Below are 27183 nucleotides of genomic sequence, written 5' to 3' on the forward strand. Positions count from 1 at the left end.
AGTTTTTAAAGCATTAGAATTTTCATGGAAGCCTGGATAAAGCACTGCCAAAGTCTGACAAAATGGCGAGTTCGAGAAATCACTGCATGAAGATCTAGACTTTGCGGTTGAAGTCTGAAAGTCCAAATGCAGGAATAAGGAATGATGGTGGGGAATGCTAGATAAGCAAGTTCTGCTACCAGAAGAGATTAGGTTAATGCATTTCGAACTGCAATGAGGCAGTGTATTACAGAGAAGTGTCACAATTAATCTAGAGATCACAAAGACGCCCCTGGGGAGCTGGGCCTAGATCCCTGGTCCTTCAGGTACCATGAGCTATAGGACAACTTCTTTAACTGGTAGTAGTCTAGACTCCTTTGCCCTCTCTGTGGAGTGGGTCATAGACATACGTGTTTCACAAAGACACAAAGCGGTACCAGCTGCCCCAGAAGGAGGTGCAACAATAAGTAGCAGTAAGCAATAAGCAATGTTCTGTTGGGTTTATACAAGGTTGTGAGACTATTAGGTTGTCAGGAAACTTAAAACTGCATAACAAAGAAGGGCCCAGCATAGCTGCCTCCTAAATACAACAGGAGCTTCCATTTTTGCTCATCTCGTCCTGCTGCTGTCTACATGCCATGGGAATCTGTCTGTGTCTCAGTTGCCAACACATGCAGGATGCAGAGAGAGTCCAACTACTGGATGGGGGATTCCTCTAACTGGTAAAGCCAGTGCCGAACCACCACAGGAAGCCACACACAGAAAACAGCTGCTACTGCAGACAGACCCAGTGCAGAGACACAGAAGGCTGACATATCACAATGCTGCCACCGAGAGAGGGAGAGAAAGATAAATATAAGCATCCAGTAGCTATGGAGATATTGGAAGCACATCCTCACCCAAACGGAGGAACTTAGGTTTCTTTAGACTTCAGATATAGGCTAGCCAGAGATAGCAACACATGACAGGCCAGAGATTTAAAAAATGAATCCTGACATTTTGACATCCTATGCAACTCCTCAAGAAGAGGCCAAAGAGGGCAGGAACATGCTCTTAATTTTTATCGTACCTGTCATGAGACATTTTTCCACTGGAAAAAGCAGCAAATGCTTCGGGTCTGCACAGCCACTGCCCTGGCATGAATGATAGCCAACATCAGTAGTGTCAGTTGGGTGTTATCTCCTGTCAGAGCAAAGTGAAGCAGAGAGAAACTCAACTGGCATCTTCCCAGAGCAGTGCTACCAAAAGAGTAGAGCAAGTGAATTAAAGGCGGTTCCAAGCATGAGCTAAAGGTGTATCGTACTACAGACTGGGGTCACATCCTAACCATCCAAGAACCCAAAGCATCTGACTACAGTGTTATCAAAGAGAACATGGGAGCACTCCACATATGTTCCTCAAGGCACTTCTAATGTGCCCAGCACCATGCTAGTCAATTAAGTATTCCTGGGGTTTTCTGTCTGCAGAGAATCTGGATCTCTGTTACTCCTTGTTTCAGTCATTATCTCCTCTCTTCTCATCATCAATATCTGTGACACGTTGCCAAGATGTTTCTGTTGTCATTATTGAGGAGAGACTTCCTCTTGAGTTTAACCAATTTATGAGAAGGAATTAAGGAAGCTACCTTTCAACTGCAATAGTTTCCTTGCATAACAGAGATTTTTCTCCTTGTCCTGACACATCAGGAGGTAATTATAGGGGGTAAGAGTTTATCTTGCAATCTCTAGACTGCTGAAAAGATTTATGAACTTGTCCAGTTTCTTCCAAGTAAGGGAGGAAGTTAAAAAAAAAAAGAGGAAAATATACCGAAATCTCCCATAACCCATCTGTGACCCCAGTAGGTCCGGTTTCAGACATGCATATGTTGCCTGCTCTAGCTCTTTGGCCTTGTTTCTTTCCCAAGAACTATTCCAGGATCCTGATTACCCGGAGTCTCTGTCTCTAAAAATTAGATTATAAGTCAAGGAAGGAAAAAACCCACTCTTTCAATTCATTAATGTAATTGATTCTTTCAAACAGTTGGCTAGAATTTCAGCTTGTTCAGCATTCTGCATTAGTATCCTGGACTATAGGGAGACGGGATAGGAAAATGCACCTGGAGTGGTACTACAAACATGGAGAGTACTTAATAAAACTCCGCTGGCTTGTCTTCTCTTTTGAATTTAGAACCCATCACTGGGACAACTGCAGCCAGCTAAATATAGGCGTCCTCAGATTTACGAAATAATTGGTTCCTGATAATTGCGTCATAAGTCGAAATGTCATAACTTGGAACTGCAATCCACTCTATTGCGGGACCTAGCACCATAAAATCAAAACCAGCGTTGTAATCAGGGTGTCAATTCAGAAACATCGTAAGTGCCATTCGTCGTAAGTCGAGGACTGCCTGTAGACCAGTCTCACAGAGCTAAGGCACTGTCATTGGTTTATGATGAGACACTGCCTCGCTGTTAGCCCCTGCCTATTTCCATTCACTTTTACACAATGCAAGTGGTAGAACTGCCTTTCCCTGAATCATGTCTGCTAATTTAAAAGTGACTAAAATCAGCAATAACAACAACAGGCTGGTGTTGTGTGTTACAACACCCAACCACTGGAATAAGCTACCTGCTCCATTTAAAATAGCATTGACATGGTCTGATTCACAGAAACTTTTCACCTTGAATCTCAGGAAGCTTTTAGTATGAAAACTCAAGGCTGGCTCACTAGCTGCTGTTTGAGAATGAAGGTCCTTCCTGTGTTTAGTGCTGAAGTATGGGGCTGGATGCTACAGTCTCTCACCAGCAATGAGACCAAACAAGATGTGGATCTCAGTAAAAGTCTCTCTCGGTCAGCAACAGTTCTAATGAAATACTTTCTGGTTCTGAATCTCTTATTTAATTGTAAGAACTAACCAGGGAAGCCAAGATGCTGCAGTCACCTCTTGTTCTAATCCTCAGTGGGAAAGACATAAAGGTCTTCCTAGTCCACCAAATTTCTATTGTTCTGCAAATCATTCTTAGATTTAAGGCCCTGATTCAGGAAAGAATCCCTTGTCAAGACACCACTTACACACATGCTTAATCTTAGGCAGTTCCTGAAGTGCCTAGGTAAAAATATGGCTTTCAAGAAACCCCAATAGAAGCCATGGAATCAGAGACAAATAAGAGCACCCACATTTCTGGCTGTTTTCCCAAACTATCCAAATCTTGTAGATCTCTAAAACTGGGCTTCAAATCTCAAGAAGAGGGTCCCCCCCGCTAAGATTTCTCAACTTCCTGCTTCTGGCCAGATCCACCTTCACAACTTTTCCTACAGTATTTTCTTACATTCCCTTTGATGAAACACGCAAGTACAGAAAATGCAAAACAACAGGAAGGTGAGAATGAGTTTAACTAACTTTTTCAACTCTCCAAAAAGGGACGTGTTCACACCTTGGATTGATTCTTATTTTATATCCAAATCCATTTCACCTGTAAAAGAATGATGATTTGCTCAAATCTATGTAAAGAGACAGAGATAAAGAAATACAGGCTAACCAGAGCAGTTTCTCCATCTTCACACTCAGTTGTATCCCAAAATTATCTATTCCTCCCATCCTATCTCTGTACACACTTAAATTGCCCATGGAAATCCACCATGTACATAAAAAGTGCAGAAGACAGGCCTGTGAATCAGGTTCCAGGGCATTTCATTCTTGCTGGTTGCGAGACCCATCTGTTGTTTTATCAGAACCTGGCACCATGCAGATGGGAATGATTTCTTTTGTAAGAGTGAAAATAGATGGCAGCCATTAGTATTCAGCTATTCTTAATCCAATATTTTTCCTCGTTAGAATGAAAGTGCGAATACATATGTTATTTCATTTGCTCTGACAGCCAGTATTAGAAGACTGTCAAAGACAGCCTAGCCTCAACCAATTGTAAGCACAACCATATGCTATTTTCATAATGAAGCTATTTGTATGGCCCATGGAATTGTGAAGGAATTATCACAGCTAGCACGAGGTGCCACTGGCTTCCGAACAAATAGTTGATTAAGTGAAGATCAGTTTTTATTGCAAACTGCTGAAGAACCTGGCAGGATGTAAGGCTGAATAGATTCTTAGAATTCATTACGTACAATATGAATTGGTCCTTGTTGAGAGAGTTAAATCAGAAAATGTAAAAACTTGAGGTCAAAATGTGGGCCAAAATAGCAAAATGAATTAATGGGTCACAACTCTCATTTCTGGAAACCAGGGTTTTCTTATATCACAATGTATGAGTTTGAGAGTCACTAGCAGACATGTAAAAAGCAACAGAGAGTCCTGTGGCACCTTTAAGACTAACAGAAGTATTGGAGCATAAGCTTTCGTGGGTGAAAACCCACTTCGTCAGACGCAGACATGTTTCCATATCACAATTTGTGCACATCACACAATATAGCATAACATCATTAGGAGTCTGCGTCACAAAGAACCACAACTGGAATAGCAGGGGTTATTTGTTGTAGGCCACAACTGAGGTGCATTAGTAAAGCTTTGTGGGGGCATAGGACTGGAATAGCAGCGAGTGAGGTGTGACAGAGGGGGCGGAGCTGGAAGAGCAGGCAGGACTGAGAATTGGCAGAGTTTCACACAGGAGGTTTACAAGATACCTACATGCATTATGATGAGCTCTAGCAAAGCATATTATGCCCTCACTTTCAAACAAAGTGTAAATAAATAAATTATACAACAGAATAGTGACGGAATGGAAATGTACAGCTATTCTGACTGAGGTGCAGGTCCGAAAGCGTTATCCCAGACAGTGTTCCAGAAGGAACTCACTAATGGTATTTATTAAGAAAGGATTGTCACCCAACATTTATATGTCAGCTTTCATCCCCAAGCACTAACTGTACATTGAAAAAACACTCAAATATTGATTTTGCCAGTGCTGTATTTATACCTTCTCTACCCCAGTGAGAAAAGGAGAGACAGATTGTTCTCTTAGATAGAGCCTTAAACTCTAGTTGCCATAGTGACGCATCTGGGGCTCTTGCTTTGTGCCTTTCAAAAAATAAATCAGTTCATAAACTTGCAACTTTACTGAAAGTCAGTTTTGCAAATACTCAGGCATCTTTGTTTGTTCATTGTCCTCCTGCAACTTTTTTCTCCACTTGAATTTGTAGGGGGGTCAGGGGGGGAGGAATACCATCTAGTCTAGCTAGATTCTCCAATGGCCCCGTCACTGTAGCCTCTGAGTACTTCACTCAGCCTCTGAGTACTTCACATATGTTAATGAACTGGTCCTTACAACATCCAGTTGTTGTGTGCAGTGTTGTTGTAGCTGTTTTGGTCCCAGGATATTAGAGAGACAAGGTGGGTGGGGGAATATCTTTTATTGGAACAACTTCTATTGGTGAGAGAGAGAGATGCTTTCGAGTTTACACAGAGCAGTTCTTCAGGTCTGGCACTGCTTGCCATTTGGTTCTCTCTCATAAACATCTGATAACAGAGGGACTTGTAAACATGAAAGAATTTGTTTTATTATAGGCTTTGTGTTCACATGTCTCCGTCATCTGAGGATCTCAAAGCACTTCATAGAGTCTAAGGCCAGAAGGGACTACTGTAATAATCTAGTCTGACCACCTGAACAACACAGGCCATAGACATTCCCCCAAATAATTCCTAGAGTAGATCTTTTAGAAAGCAGCTAATCTTGATTTAAATATAGTCAGTGATGGAGAATCCACCATAACCCTTGGTATGTAGTCACAATGGTTAGTCTCACTGTTAAAAATTCTACACCTTATTTCCAGTCTGAATTTGTCTAGCTTCAACTTCCAGCCATTGCATCACATTATACCTGTCTCTGCTAGACTGAAGAGCTCATTATTAAATAGCTGTTTCCCATACAGGTACTTCTAGATTGTAATCAAGTCACCTCTCAATAGGGTGACCAGACAGCAAGTGTGAAAAATCAGGACAGAGGGTGGGGCGTAATAGGAGCCTATATAAGAAAAAGACCCCAAAATCAGGACTGTCTCTATAAAATCGGGACATCTGGTCACCCTACCTCTCAACCTTCTCTTTGTTAAACTAAAGAGATTGAGATTGAGTCTATCACTAGTGTAAAGCATGTATTCTAATCCTTTAATCATTCTCATGGCTTTTCTCTGAACCTTCTCCAATTTATTTTTTTTTAAATTAAATTAAATTAAATTAATGGAGATATCCTATCTCCTAGAACTGGAAGGGACCTTGAAAGGTCATCAAGTCCAGCCCCCTGCCTTCACTAGCAGGACCAAGTACTGATTTTTGCCCCAGATCCCTAAGTGGCCCCCTCAAGGATTGAACTCGCAACCCTGGGTTTAGCAGGCCAATGCTCAAACCACTGAGCTATCCCTCCCAACATCCTTCTTGAATTGTGGGCATCAGAACTGGACATAAGTATTCCAGTAGCTTTTGCACCAGTGCCAAATACAGAGGTAAAATAACCTCTCTATTCCTACTCAAGATTCCCCTATTGATTCATCTGATGATCACAGATGTAGCCAAAAGAGCTAATGTTCAGCTAATTATCCAACTTAATCCCCTAATCTTGTTCAGTCACTGCTTCCCAGGGTAGAGTCCCCCATTCTGTAAGCATGGCCTGCATTCTTTGTTTCCAGATGTATACATTTATATTTAGCAATATTAAAACACATTGTTTGCTTGCAACCAGTTTATTAAGGAATCTAAATTACTCTGAATCAGTGACTTGTCCTCTTCCTTATTTACCACTCGCCCAATTTTTGTATCATCTGCAAACTTTATCAGTGATGATTTTGTGTTTTCTTCCAGGTCACTGATAGAGATGTTAACTAGTTTAGGACCAACAACTGATCCCTGCAGGACACCACTGGAAACAGACCCACTCAATGATGATTCCCCATTTACAGTTACATGATGAGACCTATTAGTTAGCCAGTTTTTAATCTATTTAATATGTACCATGTTAAAATTATATCATTCTAATTTTTAATCAAAATGTTGTGTGGCACCAAATCAAATGCCTTGCAGAAGCCTAAGTATATTACATCAGAACTATTACCTTTATCGACCAAACTTGTAATCTCATCAGAAAAGGATACCAAGTTAGTTTGACAGGATCCATTTTCCATAAACCCATGTAATTAACAAAAAAAAAAAAATATATCAACATTACCCTGCTTTAGTTCATTATTAATCAAGTCCAGAATCAGCTGCTCCATTAGCTGTCAGGCCTATAATTTCCCAGGTCATCCTGCTTATCCTTTTTAAATTTTAAATTTTTTAAATTTGGCATATTAGTTTTCTTCCAGTCTTCCAAAATGTATTGGAAAAAGAAAGAAAGAAGAACAGTTCAGCGAGCTCCTTGGCCAGCTCTTTTAAAACATTTGGATGCAAGTTATCTGGACCTGCTGATTTCAAAATGTCTAACTTTAGTAGCTTCCATTTCTATCCCACTAATATCTCTGGAGGATGTTAAAGAATTATTACCATATGGTTAGACTATATTATCTCCTCCCCGGCCCAGAAATATTTATTAAACATCTAGTCTTTTTCCAAATTATTATTGATAATTCTACCATTTCAATCTGGTAATGGACCAATACCATTGTCAGGATTCTTTGTGTTCCTAATATTTTAAAAACCTCTTTCTTAACTCTGTTGGCCACAGATTTCTCCTTTGTGGTCCTTGGCTTCCCTTATTAATTTTCTACAATTCCTAATTTCTGATTTATATTTATTATGATCAACTTCCCCTTTCATCCATTTGTTATAATTTTATATAAATAAGAGGTTGTTGTGGTTTCTTTTTAATGGCAGCCTTCACTTCCTTTCTAAACCAGACTTTTTTAAAATCAACATCACTTGCTTCCTCGATTGTGGAGCTGTGGCTTTTGGGGCTTGAACTAAGGAATTCTTAAATGATGTCCAATTATCATTCACATTTTTCTAATTAAGTTCTTCCTCCCAGCTGATTTAGCTCAATTGTTTTCAACTTTGTGAAATTGGCCCTATTAAATTACCAAATATATATATTGCTGTTCTGGACTTTATTCTGCTTTCACATTATAAATATAATTAAGTTATGATTACTTGTACCTAAGTTACCATTAACTCTTAGTTTTGTGATAAGGTCCTCTTTATTTGTTAGGACAAGGTCTAATATACAATTCCCCATGTTGATAGCAACACTTTTTCAGATAGGAAATTGTCATCTACAGTGTTTTGAAATTCCAAGGATGTTTTAGTACTGGCAGCATGAGACCTCCTAATGTGTCAATCAAGTTGAAGTTGCAGGGGCGCCCCGAGCACGGCAGTCAGGCAGCCTTCGGCAGCATGCCTACGAGAGCTCCGCTGGTAACGCGGATTCAGCAGCATGCCTGCAGGAGGTCAGTCGGTCCCGCGCCTCCGGCGTACCCGCTACCAAATTGCTGCCGAAACCGTGGGACTGGCGGACCTCCCGCAGGCACACCGCTGAAGGCAGCCTGACTGCCGCCCCCACAGCGACCGGCAAGCCATCCCCTGCGGCTTGCCGTCCCAGGCATGCGCTTGGTGCGCTGGTGCCTGGAGCCGCCCCTGGAAGTTGCCATGATCACACAGTTTTTATTCCTACACATTGTAGATGACTGCCTCCATATGCACCTATCCTGTTCCCTAGCTGATTTGGTTGTCGGTAGCAGACATCAATTAGTACCCCATTTTGCACTTTATCTGTTAGGACAATGATACATAAGCATTCAACTCAGAAGAAAATGATCTTATCAGTGACTCAAACATGTAATGCCATTTCTGACATAGTGCTACCCACTCCCACTTTATCCTTCCTAAATAGATTAGGACCATTGATTTTAACATTCCAGTTGTACGAATCATCCCATCAGGTTTCAGTAATACCAACTAGATTGAATTTATGCTAATAAATGAGCAGTTCCAATTCCTCATTTGTTCCCAGACTCCTAACATTAGCATATAGACAATTTAGGGATTTCTTTGTTTCATGTTCTTTGGTTTTGGTCTCAACATCTCAATTTTGTGTTGACGGAGCGCTTATATCGTCCTTCTTTTTATCCTCCCTGCAATGGGGTCAGCACCCATGTCTCACAAGCGCCCCTCTTCTGGTCGGTGGTTTCTTTAGCAGGTCTTCAGCTGTCTGGCTGAGTCAATCACACACACTGTCTGTAGATGGAACAAACAAACAAACTCCTTCTAGGGTATACAGTCTCTACTTTCTCACGAACCCTGGTATGGGGCAGTACCGCCAAGGCTTCCTCCCTGGAGACACTGCCTTCTATAACTGTCCAACAGGGCCCACTGCTGTACCCTCATTGGTGTGTCCTTTTCAGCAGCCTTCCCTGGGCTCAGTCTTTAAACCGACCAGCGGGGCCCATCACAGTACCCTTGCCTGGTCTGGCTAGGTTCTGGGCTCAGGCCTTGATTGGTCCCCTCAGCCAGCCAGAAGCTCCTTCTTAGCTCCACTGGTCTTCCGAAGCCCTCCCTGGACTAGTCTTGCCTGCGCTTGTCCACAGTCCCACTGCTCCTCCAGCCAGTTCTTCCTCTTCCAGCTCCAGGCAGCAACTGACTGCTCTGCCTCTGCTGCACCATTTAATATGGAGCTTCTGGCCCCTGATCCGCTGCTTCCCCTGCAGCCGCTCTAGGCCCCCTGGAGGACTTTTCCTCTGCACTTTTCTGGGGGGTGGGAGGGTGAGGCAGGGCCATGAGGCCTCCATCAGGGGGCCTCTGGACCTAGTCCACCCCGTCACACTCCTCTTTTGTTATTAGTTTAACCCCCTCCTGACTACTCTAGCCAGCCTGTGCCCGAGGAGATTGGTCCCCTTTCTACTGAGGTGGGGGCCATCCAAACTATACAGATCCCTTTGAAGGTGGACCAATGTTCCACAAAGTCAACGCCCTCCACCTTACACCACTTACCTAGCCAGCAACTCACTTCCAGAATTTTCTGCCTTCTGTCTTCCTTTGCTCATGGGACAGGAAGGATCTCAGAGAGGATAGTCTTGCTTGGATAGTCTTTTTCAGCACACTTCCCTGAAGTCATCTACTATCTACCAGATAATCCTTGATGCAGTGTCATGAGTGCCAGTATGAATCACTAATGGATCCTTACCCATAGACTTCAGAAGCCTATCCAATCTTAGAGTGACATCTTGTGTCTTGGTTCTGGGAAGGCAGCACACCATTCTCTCGTCCACCTGTCCTGTTCTCTGCCTGTGCCTTGCAGAATGTTCATTTATGAAACCTCACAACACTTCTGGGAAATACATGAGTATCGATACCCCTATCTGACAGATGGGTAACCCATGAATCCCATGAATTATTATTTTATAGCACCCAAGAACATGAGCAAGTGGTGTGAAAACTTCCCACCCAATGCACCTCAATCCTGGTGGCAACACTTCCTGCTACTAGAGTCTTTGGTCTTTCTTGACTAGAGCCTCCCAACTGTGCCACATGCTCTTAAGAAAAAGAAAAAAAGAAAGAAAAATAGATCAGTATGCATTTGCCATGTGCATTTGCACTTGTGACTTGAACTTAGTTGTAAATCTGTTTTCCCAGATTCATGGTAAAATGACCCTCATCCCAGTGCACTTGCTACCAGGACAAACCGCTCTGAGTACCTGATGGAACTATCTGGGGCTTCTCTTTTATGATATGGTAGTTGTCTTTTGAATTCCTGAATTATGTAGGTGTGGTGAAACACAATACCCAGCTACATAGTTTGTGGATTGTTGGTTTTAAAGCCAGTCATATCCTGCTGGAGGAGATAGAAAGCTTTAAGTATCTTGCCCAGGGTCATATAGCAAGTCAGTAGCACCACTGGGGGTAGAAACCAAGAGCTCCCAGTTGCCTGCTTTTATCACCAGATTTCTCTTTTTATAAGGGTTCAAATGTATTTACTCAACAATAGCACCACTGGGATGATAAATATTTTTAATGCAGACAAAGCAAGGTTGTCTTTTTTTCGACGTATTGCACAGCTGCACTTTGGCACTTGTCTTTCTCTAATTCAAACTCTTAGGCATAAACAAAGATTTTCCTTTCCTTCACCACACCAGGCTTTGGAGCAGCTTATATAGAGCAGAAAGCAAGCTGATTATGAAATAGAATTCACCCAGAACCAGCTGAAAGAGGAAAATCAATATTGTTAACCTAATTATTGTGATTACACATCTTCAAAAAAAGCCATAGGAGACAAATCATGATCACTCACATAACTTTTTTCTTTTTAACATTGGTTCCAACTGGGACTGCCAACGTTGCTGAGTCATTTAAAAAATGGAGACAAAAAGAGTAAGTTTGCACTATATGAGATACCGTTTCAAACAACATTGATTTCATGGCCTGGCTCTCTTGTTCTTCTGCCTCTGTCTGTTTTAAAGGGACAAGGCTAGACTGGTTCAGCCAGACTACAGCTCCAGACCTCACCACAAGCATTGCAATTAATTGGCATAACGAGAACTAGAAAAATGTCTTCTGCATATGAGCACGACAGACTGTACAGGTGGAGGAACCTCAAGGGGTTCCAATCAATAGTTTGAGGCACACTTTTGCCCAACACAGACAAGAGAGACCTTAGAAACCAAGATATCTGCTCTCTGTTGACAAAGATCCCACAGAAGTTTTTTATGACAGCAAAGGTTAGCGGCAGTGACTTTTGCAAAAGCTCTCCTTCTCCTTCCACACTGGTGGGTGTTGCGTCTCAGGTGAGGGGAGTCATTCCTGTGTGCATATAGTTTGTACAGTACAGTGCTTTTAAGATATGCTACTATTTCAAAGCCTAGAATGGACTGACTTGTATTTGAGAAGCATTGCTGGTAGCCACTAGATGGCATAGCTAAGTAGGAAAAGGAGCATTGCCTGCTCTGTAGATTTCTTTAGGGGGTCTAATTTTGAAGTGCTTGGTGTAGAATGATCCCTTAGAAACTCTGGTTTTACTCTCCCTGCAGCTTGTCTGGAGGGCATGGCCATCGTGTCTACAGTTTTCTCCTGTAATCCCATTTGGAAAATATTTAACTCAACAATTTGGACTGGAGGGACAGCTAGAAATGTGTCACATGTGTGAGCCAGAGGCTCTTTGAGAGCAGCTGGTACAGTTTTATAAGGGATCTCATGAAAGCTTAATTGCAGTTATGTAATAGGAGGGCTTAGCTCACCTGGAGGTTGTTGGCACTGAGCTTTCAATTATAAAAGTCCAACTTTAGGAACTCTCAGAGAGCCAGTAAGGGTTTTGTCTAAACAAATGTGCACCCCAGAGGGATTTCATGTCGCAGAAGTTTTTTCAAGAGAAGTTTGGCAGAAAATGTTTTACCCTTGCAGAGTAAGTTATTTATGGCATAATAATTTTGATGTGTGTTAAATGTACATTCTATTTCTGGAAGAACCGTGACTTTCTGCATGGAAAAAAAGCCTTCAGCATGAAATGGTCGGAGCCTTTGGACTGCCTGATTTACTCCACACTACACTGTCAATCTGTTCTTAACAGACCAGTAAGGGTCTGCTTGTGGCAAAGGTGCCACCCTGAAGACATGGTCACACTGCACACCACTGGTGGTGGCACATAGGGTAGCATACCAACATGCTGCAGTGAAAAGCAGGCTGCGTCCACACTGTGGTGTGCAGCTACACGTGGCAGTGAAAGGCTCTGGGAGGGGTGCAGTGTATTTATTCCACACACTACTGTAAGGATTGTGTACCACAGATATACCCTGAGAATGGACAGACCATGAAGTCCAGAAAACCAGAGCTGTGCAAAAAGAATTTTTGCTGGCAAAAGTAATAGCTGTTTTATTGTGTTCAGCAGGAATAGAAAATACAATTGCTGTTCTCATAAATAAGTAACCTAAATATCATCAGAGGCTAAAGAGACTGAGGGTATGGCTCCGTGCCTCTGCATAGGAGCCGGAGGGGGGACATGCCACTGCTTCTGGGAGCTGCAGGGGTGGCACCTGCGGACGGGGCAGTGCGCAGAGCCTCCTGGCCATGGCTCCACATAGGAGCCAGAGGGGGGACATGGCCGCTGCTTCCGGGAGCTGCTTGAGGTAAGCACCACGCGGAGCCTGCATCCCTGAGCCCTCCCCCATGCCCCACCCCCTGCCCCAGCCCTGATCCCCCTCTGAAGCCCCCAGTCCCAGCCCAGAGCACTCTCCTGCACCCCAAACCCCTCATCCTCAGCCCCACCCAAGAGTCTGCACCCCCAGCCAGAGTCCTCAACCCCAGCCCCTTGCCCCAGCCCTGATCCCCCTCCCACCCTTCAAACTCTTTGGTCCCAGCCCAGAGCACCCTCCTGAACCCCAAAGCCCTCATCCTCAACCAGAGCCCTCACACACACACCCCGCACCCCAAACTCTTCAGCCCCACCCCAGAGCCTTCACCCTCCCATGCACACACACCAGCCCCCTGCCCCAGTTTGGAGCCCCCTCCCACACCCTGAACTCCTTATTTCTGGCCCCACCCTCGAGCCTGCACCCCCAGCCGGAGCCCTCACACCCTCCCACACCCCAACCCCCAATTTTGGGAGTATTCATGGCTCACCATAAAAATCTTATACCCAGATGTGGCCCTCGGGCCAAAACGTTTGCCCACCCCTGTGCTAGAAGGTGCTAATAATGGATGCCATCCACCAGGTGCTTGACCCATAGGCAACAGCAGAGGTACTTGAAGCAGTGACTATGCTAAACAGATGGAGCGGCTTTCTGTTTTCCCCTTTTGGTTTTCCTCAATCACTGCTGTTCTGGCCACTGATGCCTAGAATATTCCCTGAAATGTTTGAACCAATTGGGTATGGCTTTTAAAAGCTATTGTGTTACATAGAGAGAAGGGTGTCAAACTGAATATAAAGCAAGCTTGTCCAAGAGTTAAAGGCAACAGTCTACCGCCACAAGTAGCTTTCAAACATATGGTTTTGTTGACTCCCAATGGAAGATTACAGTATTGAGACTCCAATTACAAAACACTCACCACGCATATTACTAACCTCAGTAACCCAGGGATTTGCAGGCTATAATCCTTCTCCTCTCCTCCTCCTCTCTCTAAAGGACCACCCCATCTCACTGAAGCTGGATTAGCTCTTTGGGGTAAGGGAATCATCTCATTTGTCTGAAGAGTCTTTCATGCTTATGGGGCTGTATAGATCAGTATTTCAAAAATCTATATCAAAATGAATAAGCCTTTGCTCAAAGCTTCCCATTTGCATACATCACTTACTATACAGAAGGCATCTTCCATGTTTGGGTTAGGTATTACCTCCATTGTACAGAGGAAATAGCACAGAAAGCTGACGTAACAAGGTCACACCATGAGTCAGTAGAAGAACTCAGACCTCCTGACTACTAGCACCACATGCTGCCCTGTCCAAAAAAATCCCTGTAAAGAGCTCTGAGATCTTCAGCTGAAAGGAATAAAGTTATTCTCTTTGCCCAGCAAATAGGGTTCTCATTGGAGGCTGCTATCTTAATGACAACACATCATTGTACTGCCCAACCTCGTGATTTGGGAAGAGTCAGAATTCAGGTCCCATTTAAAGCATGCAAAAAATCAGAGCACACTTCAGAGTGATCATAAGGTAACTTCTCCTCTATTCTTTGAAGTGTGGTTGTTTTAACCAGATCCCTGAATGTGGAGCAGGGGGTATCCAGGAGGGCAGGAGAGCCAGTAGTGGGGCTCTTCAGTGCCTAGATCTGGCATGAACTCCATGGATAAAGTAACCCTGGACTCTGGAGGCAGGACTTCTCTTCAGAAGCCGTAAGCTGTAGTATATACCTTGATAGCATTCATCACCACGTATTTTTGGACAGGTTTCCACGCCCAATTTAGGGCTTATGTCCCACCCTCCGTCCCCATTTCCATTGGTGTCGAGGTTTGGCACCATCATCCATTTTGAAAAAAAAATGATTATCTTTTTATGTTTGAATAAGGGGGAATGTTGTGTGCTTGTGCTTCGATACATTTGGTTGCTTGTTTAGAGAAAAAGGTTGAAAGAAGAGAGTGGGAGAGCTTAAAGATTTAAAAAAGAAAGCTTTGGTAAGGTTTAGAGGAAAAAAGGAAAGAAAGATTGTTTGGTTAGGTTTAGTAAGGAGGGATTATTTTAAAGGCCTAGTTTGGCATGTTATTAAAGAATTGAAAGAGAGAACTTTAATAAATGGAGATTTTTGTTTTTAAAGGGATAGTTTGAAAGAATAGAAACAAGTTATTAAAGAAAAGAGAGATTTTTGGTGTGGTTTAGTAAGGTGAGATGATTTTAAAGGCCTAGTTTGGCAGGTTATTAACGAATAAAAAATTGAGATAAATGTAAAAGGTGTATTAAATATAAGTGTAGGTTAAGAAAAGAGCGTTTAAAAACATTAAATAATATTGAAAGATAGGTTAAAAAGAACACACATGGCAAAAAGAATTTACTAAAGTAGAGACTGTTTTAGTAAGCACATGGTAAAAAGTACAAAGGGAGGTTAATAGAAAAGCATTTAAACTATTAAATACAAGGATAGGTTAAGAAAAGAGCATTTTAAAAGAGTTAAAAGAAAAACATATAAAGGTAGGTTAAAAGAGAGAACAGGGCAAGAAAAGGGAAAAGAAAGCTCCTTTGCAAAGGCAAAGATAGACAGCACATGGTTGAGTCAGAGAGAGAGAGAGAGATCTTACCCTTCCAACTGTTCCTGGGGAAAGAGGCAACTTCCAAGGTTCACAGCCCCTCAAGCTAGTTATCTCCACCTTTGGAACGGACCAATCTGATGCTGTTCTACAGCTGCATCATAGAATACATTTTCCTGAACCAATCCTACAGTCCCAAGATTTTTAAACAAGAGCCATCTCCCTCCCCCACCCCTTAACTGCCTTATTCTTATCTAAAAAAATCAGACCCCAAGTATCTTTCCCACCATGTATCCCTTTTACATAGGGGCTTTAATAAAGGTTAAAACGATATGCCCTTCATAACAAACAATTTTTAAAAGATTTCCCCTATGTTTTAGACTAACATTGGTCATTTTTTAGTAAGGACAATTTGAAGAAGCGTGCTTTTGCAGCAAAGCCACTGTCAGCAAAAACAGCCTTTGTAATGTAATAGTGGATCAGAGATAAGAAGGTTGCTTCTTCGCCGGCTTTTCAACAAATACAAGTGAAAGTTTTGTAAATAAAGGAATAAACACTTTAAAAGACAAACCTATATGAAGGCACATCCCTTTATTTAACATTTTTACAGGTGTGTTTCAATTAAAAAAAAAAAAAAGCATGCAGAAACACCCCAGAGTGAAAACCACAGAACCTTAGTAACAGCTAGTTTATATTCCCCTTATTCTATAACCCAGTGGATCAGAGAGAAGTTTATTTTCACCCAACACACATACACTTTTTAACAAATCCGTGCAAAAGTTATATTAAGCTTTCATTTTCTTAGGACTTTTAGATTTAAGTATGAATTTTTCTGTTGCATTATCAGAATGTCTGTTTTTAAATGTTCGCAAACTGTATGCTGAGACACAGGTACATGCATGCAATTTCCCCACCCAGATGTGGCCCTCGGGCCAAAAAGTTTGCCCACCCCTGTTCTAGGGGTGCAGTGTCTTCTAAATTTCATATACGCATGCTCTAGCAGGGTTCTATGTAACTAGGCCTTGCATGTTGTACATAGTTGGTAAACACAGTTATTTCAATCTCACCATGCCTGTGTGGTTCCAGGCCATATACTACAACGTTGGTCTGAAAAGGATTGTACCTGAGATAACATCTAGGGTGAGAAGTTAGTATTTGTAACTAGATCCTTAGTGTATTAAGTTAGCCTTGCATATTTTGATTCATTTTACTTAGTAACTTACCTTGTTCTGTCTGTTATTACTTGGAACCACTTAAATCTTACGTTTTATACTTAATAAAATCACTTTTGTTTATTAATTGAACCAGAGTAAGTGATTAATACCTGGGGGAGCAAACAGCTGTGCATATCTCTCTATCAGTGTTATACAGGGCAGACAATTTATGAGGTTACCCTGTATAAGCTTTATACAGAGTAAAACAAATTTATTTGGGGTTTGGATCCCACTGGAAGCTGGGTGTCTGGGTGCTGGAGACAGGAATACTTGCTAAGCCATTTTCAGTTTAGTCTGCAGCTTTGGGGGCATGGTTTAGACCCTGGGTCTGTGTTGCAGCAGGTTAGCATATCTGGCTCAACAAGACAGGGTTCTAAAGACCCAAGCTGGCAGGGAAAATGGGCTCAGAGGTAATTTCAGCACATCAGGTGACAGTCCCAAGGGGGTCTCTGTGACCGAACCCATCACACTGTAGACCTAAGTTTTAATAAGAAGCATGGAGTGATGGGAAGCAGGAAACACCCTCAACACTGGCATTCTGGGACTGGATCTGTAACAGGGATGGGTATGTTGGAGATAATATTGCGTTTTGTATATAGTATTAGATCTGGCTATATGAATTTAAGGGCTTAAAATTATCTTCTAACAGTTACTGAATTTAGGTTGCTTTTTAAAAACATTCTTCCTAAAATACAAATTGGCAATGATTTTTTCAATGATTTGCTTTATTTTGTTGTAAATCTTGAATGTTAATAAATATCCTTATTTTATCAAAAATTGTTAGTTTGGTTATTATGTATTTCTGTTAAAAGGTGTTTTGGAAGTGGATGGTGACCTGTACGACCAATTACCTGTAAACTATCACCTGATGGCTGTCTGTCCTATGTGCCATGAGTTTTTGGGTCACAGTCCATTTCTGACTTGACCAGGTGATCACACCACAAGACTCTCCATCACAATTGATACCCTTACTGGCAATCTCATGGCAGAGGGAACAAAATTTAATAGTCATGGAGACTGAACTACTCTGTCATGCCTAAAAGTGGTCACTCTAGGGCAAGGTTGAAGCACTTTGGCAGCAAGTGATGTAGGGAAACTTGCACTGCTATGGCCTATGCTATAGCTGTTCTCTGGACATCCTTTGAAAAGATGTTATAATATGGCACCTTTAGCCAGCATCAAATTCAGTTTTTTAAGAAAATTAAAATAAACAGGCACTGGTGACTGGTCCTGTTTAACCTGCCATCTTATGGGAAATGGCAGAGGAATATTTATTGCATTACACAATAGTACCATCTAGCTGTCAGTCTGGAAAAGTACACAACATTCGCTGGAGATTCCCAAGGCCCAATCTCTGTGCATCTTGGGAATTAATTCTGCACCAAAAGCACACAGACATGTTTAAAAGAATCCTAGTGTTCCCCCTCTATGCAGATAAGTACTGCACCCAGTGAGAAAATTTTACAGAATTCGATATTATATGCAATGCAAAATGGATGTCAGTACAGTGCTTTGAAATAGCCCATCCTGCACTGTTAACATGCATCATTGTTTATGGCATCCATAAGGTGGCCAAATAGCAAGAATGAAAAATCAGGACAGGGGCTGGGGGGGTAACAGACAAAGCCCCAAATATCAGGACTGTCCCTATAAAATCAGGACATTTGGTTACCTACATCCACGGCCGAAGGCCTCTGTTGAAACACTCAGAAAATGTACTATGTAAATGACAGGCTTTCATTGCTCAACCTATATCATAACAATGGGTCAATGCCATCCAGTGTGATTTCAGGTGTGTGTTACTGTGAATTGTCTTAGTCTTTGAAAATGCCATTAATGAAAAAAATAAGCTTTGTATAAATACAAGGTCATAATTAAACCTTGCTAGCATTCGAGTCTTAAGCTTGGGCTACATTACAAAGTTAGCTTGACCTAAGTCAATTTGTTTTGACATAATTTTGCATGCATCCACACCTAAATTTGTCTCCTGCTGAAATATCAGCCCATTTAATTGATGCAATAACACCACCTCCCCAAATGACGCAGAGCCAAAGTCGATTTACTTCCATCGATGTTGTGCTACTGTAGGCACCGCATTACCTCTGTTGACCATAGCAATCCTGCAGCTATCTGATAATACCCCTACCCCCGAGACAGGGGTCACTCCAGTAATAATTTTGACCTCTGCTGCCCAGGGGTCATACATACCAGATGCCTCCCTGACCTTTCAAAGACTTGGTGTGATTTTGAAATGTTTTTTCCTGGTTGCTCACGTTGGTGAGCATATCTACTAACACACCTTTGCTAGTATCCACCATGTCAGCCCCATGCACACAAAGCTACCAGACACATTCCTGCCTAGACATCATGGCTCTCCTCCACCCATGGGGAGAAGAGGCTGTGCAAGCCCAGCTAAGGAGCAGCTGAAGGTTAGAGACATCCATGGGCCATGACAGGGATATGAGCAGCAATGCTGGGTGAAGGCCAAGGAACTTCATCAGGCATATCAGGAGGTGAGTGAGGGCAACAAGTCTTAGGGCTGCCACAGTCTTGCCACTTCAATGACATGCATGTCATAGTTGGGGACCCCACCAGCACTCTGAATGTGACTGCAGACACTTTGTGAGAGCTGGGCATAGTGAGCTGATGGAGGAGGGGGAACCAGAAGGGTGGATAAACCATGTGATGATCCAGGAATCACCCAACTCCGCCAGCGACAAGCCAGTCCAACCAGTCAAGCCTGGATGAGCCCAGTGATGAAGGAGAAAGGAGCTCAGGTAAGTGTATAGATACTGTATTCTTTAAAAGCATCTCTATTTCCCTTTTTGGTAACTAAAACCTCCATTCCCTCCTGTCCTTCTTCCCAAATTTAAAAATGGCATCCATCCCATCCATCGTGTTTAGAGAACAAAAGCTTTTACTTTTGATTCCTCACTTTACTTTTTAAACAAGCACTGGGAACACAGTTAAAGTTAATAATTTGGAATGAATGTAGTTACCACTTCAAACAACTATTACATGTTAGGAAACACTAATCTTGAATTTATATCAGTCTAATTTACACAGTCCACAACAGATCACTATCCTGTGCTCGGTTAGAGCCAGAAGAAATAGCCCTGGGTGTGTGGCTGTTTGAATTCAAAAGACAGACTGTCCACCACATTTCTGCATGTTGCCCCAGTAGCCTTTGCCTCAGAAAAATTACATAATACACAATGTGCAGCAATAATGATAGGAACGTTTGTCTCGCTGACATCCAGTCTAGCCATCAAACATCACCAGTGACCTTCTAATCTACCAAAAGCATATTCAACAGTCATCCTGCACCTGCTTAGTTGGTAGATGATTATTCCTTGGCTTGGGAGTAAAGGGTAGGCTGGGTCCCCCAGAATCACCATTGGCATTTCAATATTGCCACTGTTAATGTGCCAGTCAGGGAAGATTGTCAGGACACACAGGACAGCAAACAGCCATGTGCAATATACAAAAGTCAGCAGCATCTTAATCCCCTTTAAAAGGATTAAATTAAGGTGAACAAAAGCCACTTTACTTCTGAAGGAGAAAGCCCACACAGGGATTTAATGCATTTTAAGTTCACACCTACAGTCCAGCGGGGAGATGACCATGGAATAAATATAACCTACAGTTAGTTCATCTTAACTTTCCTGAGTGTCCCCATGCAGACACGCTCAAGAACAAATTTCCCTACATTTGGCTAATACCATAAAACTTACAAAAAGATCAGAGTTCAAAAAGATGTTGTGATCCTGTCAAAGGAAAATGCAGGGGGCCATTGCTTAGACTTAGAGGCTAAGTTATAGATGATGTACACTATATATAAAATTTGAAGATCAATTAATCCTACCAGACTAACTTACTGGTTTTATGTACTGCCATTTGCAAATCATAAAATATTTGGAGTACTGAAGAATCCCGTTTATCCAATTATTGGGACCAGGGCCAGATTGGATAATCAAAAATTCAGATAAACTGGAGAATGGGAAAGTGCAAAGCTGCAGTGCCATCTAGTGGCCATAGACGAGATTGCCCCCTTCTGGGCAAAAGCAAAAGATCATGTGACTGCCTTCTTACTTTATGTTAATATGTAATCATTACAGTATGTAGGAAACAGTGGTGGAAGGCTAATAAAAAGGATCTTTAAGGAGGGATGCAATTCAATGTGGGTAGTATTTTTTATTTTGATTGTATATTGTTGCAAGACACACAATATGAGTGCCCTATATAAAGTAGCACCCCGTTTATTCGACCTTCCATTATCTGTCTCTCTCTATTAACAGAACAACCAGCGCACGCAGGTCCAGAAGGGGGCCTGCTAAACCAGGATTGTGAGTTCAATCCTTGAGAGGGCCATTTTGGGATCAGGAGCAAAAAGAAAAAAGCTTGGTCCTGCTAGTGAAGGCAGGGGACTGGACTCGATCATCTTTCAAGGTCCCTTCCAGTTTTATGAGATAGGTATATTTATTACAAAATGTTCAACAGTGACAGTATCATCATGCTCTTTCTTACAAGGCATGGTCTTGAGATACAGAATCCACATAAAAACCTTGTAATGACCCAAGGTTGACAAGAGTGCCTGCTGGTTGACGAGAGTGCTGCTGTGCAAAAAGCACTACTTCTGAAATGCAGCTGTAACTGAGATGAGACCCGATACCACTACAGTATAATAGTAGCAGCAACCCTATGCTATAGTTTAGGGACACACAAAGAATACTATTTCTAATCAAAGTAACAGGAATTTCAGCAAGAAGATTGCACACCAGAGCCAACACCTCTGAACTAGCAAAAAGAGCCATGGGATCTTTAATGTCCACAAGAATTCAGAATTTGTATTATGCCAGATCCAGGTCAAAAGTGCCAATTAACTCTATGCTTAGCACTGGTTCATTCCTTACTCAGAAAGGACAAACATCATCTGTGCCAGATAGCAAGTCTTTTAGGTGAATACTGGAAGTGAAAAGCTTTCACTAACGCTCTTGTAAATCAGCTCCCATAATACTGTATTTGTTTAGACCTGAGTTTTCTGGGTTGAAATTGATAGTAGTAACAGCTGTAATAAACTCACTTGAAGCTTAGCAATTCCAGGAATACCTGCCCCATAAAGGCTTCCCCCACATCATACAAATGGGCTTCTGGATATCAGTGAGTGAAGAGTAGTAACATTGGTGGCCAAATCCAATACTCTATAATAATAATATTAACCAAGGGGAGCTTCCTTCTCATACCCCTGTCTTCCATGAATCTCAGATTTTTAAAAAGTCCATTTTTTCCAGTCTCAGAGCTGTTAAGTATGTTAGGATTATTTAAATGTAGATGGTGCAGGTAGCAATGCCTATAGTTAAGGTTGCTCAAAACTTTGCAGAAGACCCTCTTTTCAGTTGCCAAACTTTAACCATTTAAGCTGATATTTCCATGTCAGACGGCTGCTTTGGAGTGAATTGTTTTGGAAAATTTCAGCAAAAACTGTTCAGCTGCTTCTCAGACTGAGATTAAGGAAAAATACATTGTTTTGCCATGTTAAAAAATTCTTACAACCATTTTGTTGAAAAATTCTAGTGCCCCCATGACTGGAAATTTACCATAGTGACAGGGGTGTGCCTTTTGTTGCCTCCATGAAAATCTACCCAAATGTGACTAAGTTATGAGCCTCTGAAAATTTCAGTTCACACATGCTCAGAGATATGCTAGAGTTTAGCAGCCAAATTCTCTGAGCATTCTGTCTGAACTGAACATGCTTAACGCTTCACATTGCTGTGTGTGACTGGACTGAGTATGCTCCATTCTGGGGCTGCCGGGAGGCAGAACATGACTTTCCTTGCAATTGCTCCTCCAGCTATGACACTGGGTACTGGAAATGCAGCAGGGAGACTGACTCTCTGGTGGCCTCAAAGTCCCCTCCTTTCCCCCCTGTCCCTTCCCCCCCCCCCCCCCCCGTGGCACCCAGGCAGCACAAAGGAAAAGGATGATGCACTCTTACAGTGCCCAGACAGCATCTAGGACTCGAAAGCAGCTTTACTGGAATGCATAGGAGTGAGCAGGGCCGGCGCTTCCATTTAGGGTGCCAGGATTTGGGGGGGGGGGTGGCAATTCGGCAGCGGGGGGGTCCTTCCGCGCTCCGGGTCTGCAGTGGCAATTCTGTGGCGGGTCCTTCACTCGCTCCGGGACCCGCCGCCGAAGTGCCCCGAAGACCGGGAGCACGGAAGGACCCCCCCTGGCCTCAGAATTGATGACGACGACCAGGAGCGCGGAAGGACCCCCGCCTAGGGCGCCAAAAACCCTGGCGCCGCTCCTGTGAGTAAAGTTAGAGAGGGGTCTGAAGCCAGAGGGTGGATAATAGGAGATGGGAGAAAGGGACAAGAGCCACAGGTGAGGGAATAGATAGGAATGGCGGGAGGGGAAGGAAGCTGGGTGGACTTGTTGATTTTCAGGGTATTCTGCCAATTGTTTTGATTTTGGGGAGATTGTTGAATGCTTTAGTTCACACAGTCAGATTTTAATACTAATTAATATGGCCTTAAAACATATATACTTAGAGAACATGATAGATTCTTTTTAAAATTGAAAATTTTATATTTGTAATAATCAGTTTTAGAGAAAACAATTCCTACTTACAAACATCAGCAGCCTTCTTCAAATGAATCTAAGGAGAAAGGATAAGTGGAGAGAAAGACCTATGTATAGATAGATGGAAGTAGCTGGACATGTGTATTATTGCATGCCTCTCTTAAGTATGATATGTTTAGGAAGGATGAAAAAAACATGATATTTGACTAATATGATAACATAAATCACCGCTACACAGTTTAAAGAAAAAACATATACACACAAACAAACTATTGATTAGACTGGTTAACTTTCTAGCAATTACATGGATGTAGTGCATGGTAGGGGACACTCGATGGCAGCAATCATCCACAGAACAATACCTTGGTGTTCATCCCCAAGTTTTTCCATCACCAATGAGTACCACTGAAGTCAATGGCAAAATTCCCATTGACTTTAACAGGAACAGGATGAAATCCTCTTTAAGAAATCAGATAAAAGGCTTTCTACTCTAAAATTCTTGAGCAAAATGCTGAAATAAATATGTATTAGTTTGTAGCTAAATGCATGAGATGTTAGTGAAACTCCATACAACAGCTTGATACTTTAGTGTTCATTAAGTGATATTTTTAGCTTTACTAAGGTGAAAATGCCCAAGTCTTAACTACTGATATTGATTTTAAGAGGGGCTAGCAGTTATCTGCTTACTATTCATTGCTGAAACTTGGTCTAAAGTAAACCATCAGCTCACAGTAGTTATTCCTTGTATTTCAGGGGCATCCTCCTTTACCTCTTAACCTACTGAGATTACCGTTAGGAGTTGTCCTTATCACTGGACAACACTTTCAGCACAATGATCCCCCTATAGCAGAGATAGCTCTATTTTCTCAGAAGAGATCAGCACTGACAACTTGTCAGAAGTCCAAGGCACTGCACTTAATTTGTACAAACAAAATAGACAAGACTGCAGTCTCCTTCATCTTTAATATGGTGGTGTAGCCTCTTGATACTAAATGCCTCAATATGCAGTATTCCAGTCTGCTGTAAGATCTGTTCTGATCAAGATGCAGTAATGTATGTTGGGACTTCTGGTCTCCATATTAAAGATGAACACAGTCATAGAACTCTCTGCCCTAAACTGTCAGGCATCTGACTACCTTGTGTTGATAGCCTGCTGTAGCTGCTCTCCGGATAAAGAGACATACAGTTTCCAAGGTTGTTTGACTGACATCTTTTGCAAGAAGAACTACAGGTAAATTTACACAACAGTAAAATGAAAAACAAAGCATAGAAGCACTACCAGCTTGAGAACCTCCCTAGGTGACAACACCTATGAACATATTAATTCCAGCTCTCCACAGACAATATTCTTAAGCATATTCGTAGTGGTGGTCAGAAAAGGGAGATTTGAAAAAGTTTATCAGGACTCAAGGACCATAAAATAGATTTGGTCTTTGTTTTCATTTATCCCTGATTTATTCTGAGAATTTTTTGCTACTTAGAGCTAGTCTGGAATCTGCTAGCAAAGTGATGCAATTAGAAATTCATGCCAATTGATGATGAGAAGGGCTGTTTATCAGGCGTCTTAGGCCCGGTGGGAAAGAGTTTTACATTATGCTCTTGCACTGATGCTGTTCATATCATCTTGGGATTCACTTGCTTCTGAAATAAGGTTGCAGTGGACAAAAAAATCTTTCATTTTAACTAAAAAAGAATGTAATTTCCCTTGCCCATAATATAGAGAAGAAGCCTACATATCACTTACCATGCATTTGTTGTACTTAGCTACAAATCGCTCTACATAAACAGGAAACTCTAGTCCCCATGGCTTTATTAATCACATAATGGCACACAAAAGCCAGGGCATTTCCAAGAGAAGATTCAAACAAAGAGGAATTATTATATATTATAATTCACATTAAGATTTTAAATTACACTAGTAATACCTAGCTACTATATAGCACTGTTCATCCATATATCTCAAAATACTTTCCAAAGGAGCTAAGTATCATTATCTCAGTTTTGCAGATCGAGAAAATGAAACAAAGTTACCCAGTAAGCTAGTGATTATAAGCTGTAAATATAATGATGACACACAATAAATATATGTGTATGTTCGTTCCCCACTTTCATAGCTGTGGAAAACATTTATTCCCCATAATCCAAGAGTGATTAAAGAATAGTCACAGGTCACATATAGCCCTCTAATGCCAGGACTCAGCCTTGAAATGTTTACAGGTGTGACACCTTACACAGCAACGTTGCTACAGTGCAGCAGCTGAGTATGTAATTACCTGCTTCTATGGCTCTATTGTTGTTACCATGGGAGGAATCTCATAGGAAAGCTGCAAAGATCATGGCTCTGTTTTCTGCCAAAAAAAACAAAAGGGGGGGGGAGGAATATAGAATCAGCACTTTATTAGGCTAAGCAAGCAGTGTCTCCAGCAGCATCTCAGTAAGAGAGAGAAGCAGCAAGAGCCCCATGGGCCACTTAAGGCCAAGACCCTATAGGTGGAATTTTCAAAAGTGCTCAAGCTGCCTTAACTCTCCTCCCATTTAAGAAAATGGTAAACTCTTTTTCCCTCCCTGCACCCGTCCGCTGACTTCAACAGGAACAGTGTTACAATGCTGAGCCCTTTTTTTTTGAAAATCCTATCCTAAATGGCCATGCACTCTAGGTAAAAGAGAGACTGAATGACCTAGAGCACACTCCCAGTCCCCACTGAAACACCTTACTTCTAGCAATATCTCCCCTGAGCCCATTTATCCCTCCACTGGAAACAACATTTACTATTAAACACCCAGAAATTTTCATATTCAAACAAACTAGAGGGTCACTTACCTTCCCAGGGAATTTCACAGCCTGTTTGCTTCCAGTGCTCTCATATTCTCTTTGGATTGGTTTGTTTCTTCTCGGTCCTCTCCCTTCCTTTTCTTTTCACCTCATGTTCATGTCCCTGATTCTGCTCCTCTCACATACTTAAGCTTACAGCCTGTCCAATTTATCTCACTTTTTTCACCGCTCGTCAAGGGGGCTCTGCTGTTGTCACTGCACTTTCTTAAGAATCTCTCCTCTTCTTATGGCCCAGTGCCCATATGCCTCTCCTCTTCCCTTCCTCTTAAGGCCCATTTCCCAACTGCCTCATCTGTGTCAGCGCGTTACCATGCCCTATGGTCCTTCAGCCCATTTCCCAGATAATTCACCAGCTGTCACCTCCCCCATCACATCTGAGGGCCCCTTTGCCCAATTCCCACCCAGGGAATCGTAACCACCACAGAACATTCTGGCCTGAACAATTCCATCCCTTCCCACGTCACAGGGCCAACGGTTACCCCAAGTGCACTGCCTGCAGTGTGAACAGTAAGAGGGGGTATTAATCTACCCTCACATCTCAATAGCAAAATGATTCTTTCTGGCTGCTCCCTGCAAACCTGACTCAGCCCTGCCCTCCCTTTCACCCTGCACTGGGCACCAACAGTGACTATCCAACACGAAAAGTGAAAAGCGGAAGAGATAACTTTTAACAGACATGGCTTCAAACCCAACCCCAGAGCCCCCAGGAGATGCCTCTCATATCCCTGACACCTCCCTATTCCAGTGACCCATATCTCTGCCCCAATATCCCTGACACCCCCATAACCCTGTGTCTTGTCAGTCTCCACCTATACATGCCTCCCATATCGCGGTATCTGTCTCCCCATGTCCCTGCCCCTCATATCTCAGTATCTGTCACCTCATATACCTGACACCCCATACCCCGGTATCTGTCTCCCCGTATTCCTGCCCTTCATATCCCTGTATCTGTCACCTCATATCCCTGACATGCCATATCCTGGTATCTGTCTCCCCAT

At 42.3% G+C, this 27183-nt stretch overlaps 1 protein-coding gene across 6 annotated transcripts in view; it reads right to left on the minus strand.

Annotated features, from left to right (window-relative positions):
• Positions 1 to 26887, minus strand: part of DAB2IP (DAB2 interacting protein) — a 407650-nt gene extending 380763 nt beyond the window's left edge. For all 6 annotated transcript variants that reach the window (XR_008442606.1, XM_054007198.1, XM_054007200.1 and 3 more), the window contains exons 1-2: positions 26174 to 26887; positions 25626 to 25700 (exon numbers count right to left, since the gene is read on the minus strand). The gene's annotated coding sequence lies outside the window, so the exon portion shown is untranslated. The remainder of the gene's footprint in view (positions 1 to 25625; positions 25701 to 26173) is intronic.
• Between the last annotated feature and the right edge of the window lie 296 nt (positions 26888 to 27183).

Source organism: Malaclemys terrapin, chromosome 17 (genome assembly GCF_027887155.1).
Source record: "Malaclemys terrapin pileata isolate rMalTer1 chromosome 17, rMalTer1.hap1, whole genome shotgun sequence".
NCBI lineage: Eukaryota > Metazoa > Chordata > Testudines > Emydidae > Malaclemys > Malaclemys terrapin.